Below are 1,458 nucleotides of genomic sequence, written 5' to 3'. Positions count from 1 at the left end.
CGTGACTGCAACTTTTCACACAGGATATTACATTGTTTTGATGACTGTAGACTTTTATTTCTTCTTTTAAGTCAAGCCTTTTCTTATCACTAAAAGAGGGTGTCATTTACTATGTGATGGGCTCATGAGAATTATTCCCTCTGGATGATGGATATCAGAGATGTGAAAAATGGGTGCTTAAGAGCAGACGCACAGGGTGTTCTAAGAAGGACAAAGCCTCTGCAGAGGAGAGATTTTCATAGGGGGATGATAGACTTGGTCAAAAAGACAACAATGAGAATGATACTGAGGAGTGTGGAGAGATCTGCAAAAGTGTTTGAAGGAGATAGAAATACTAGGAGTCGAATGTGCGTGTTGGACATTAAGTGGTCTTATGGAGCACAGAGCCCACAGTGCTCAGTCTATGCCAAGACTCCTCCAACTCAGTTCTAAGAACTTTGCAAAACACATCCCACCTGCAAGCATACAGCTGTCTGAGTGTCTAGAGGAACTTCTTTAAGCGATGGGAAGGTCAACAAGCATAAAAAAAAAAAAAAAAAAAAAGCTTCAAAAAGCATATGGCATCCCATATGGGCACCCATTCCAGTCCCGGCTTCTCCACTTCCACTCCGACTCTCTGCTAGTGTGTCTTGCAAAGCAGCAGAAGATGGCCCAAGTGCTTAGGCTCCTGCACCCACATGGGAGATCCAGAAGAAAATCCAAGCTCCTGGCTTTGGATCAGCCCAGTTCTGGCTGTTGCGGCCATTTGCGGAGTGAACCAGTGAATGGAAGACCTCTCTCTTTCTTGGCCTCTGCCTCTCTGTAACTCTGCCTTTTAAATTAATTAATTAATATAGCAGCGTCATTGTTCTTCAGGGACAGTAAGACAACCCAGCCCCCCCACCATCTCATGTCCCTCAGGGAATTGTCTAAGGTTAAGTAATGGACCATGGAAAGAGGCTCCATAGCAGGAACTCCCAGAACTCTCCTCTGCACCCCTGTTCTGCATCCCTCTCCACCTCACAGCCCTCGCCAATGATGCCATTGCACTGACATGGCCAACTCCACTCTCCTCTTTGGGCAACCAGGGTCAGAGGTTTGTACCTGATGCCTTTCTCAAACTTTTCCCCCAATTTTTTTCTCCATTCCTGATAATCTAAGATTTATATAATTACCCTCATTTGAGGTTTTGTGATATGCTTTTTAAAAGATAACCTGTATTACTTTTTACTCCAACTATAAACACAAGACATATTTAATATAGAAATTTTAGGGGCTGTCACTGTGGCGCAGTGGGTTAACGCCCTGGCCTGAAGCGCTGGCATCCCACGTGGGAGCCAGTTCGAGACCTGGCTGCTCCTCTTCCGATCCAGCTCTCTGCTATGGCCTGGGAAAGTAGTAGAAGATGGCCCAAGTCCTTGGGCCCTGCACCCGCGTGGGAAACCCAGAAGAAGCTCCTGGCTCCTGGCTTCAGGTTGG

The sequence above is a fragment of the Lepus europaeus genome, chromosome 1, assembly GCF_033115175.1.
Source record: "Lepus europaeus isolate LE1 chromosome 1, mLepTim1.pri, whole genome shotgun sequence".
Lineage (NCBI taxonomy): Eukaryota > Metazoa > Chordata > Mammalia > Lagomorpha > Leporidae > Lepus > Lepus europaeus.
Note: the sequence above shows the minus strand (reverse complement) of the source record.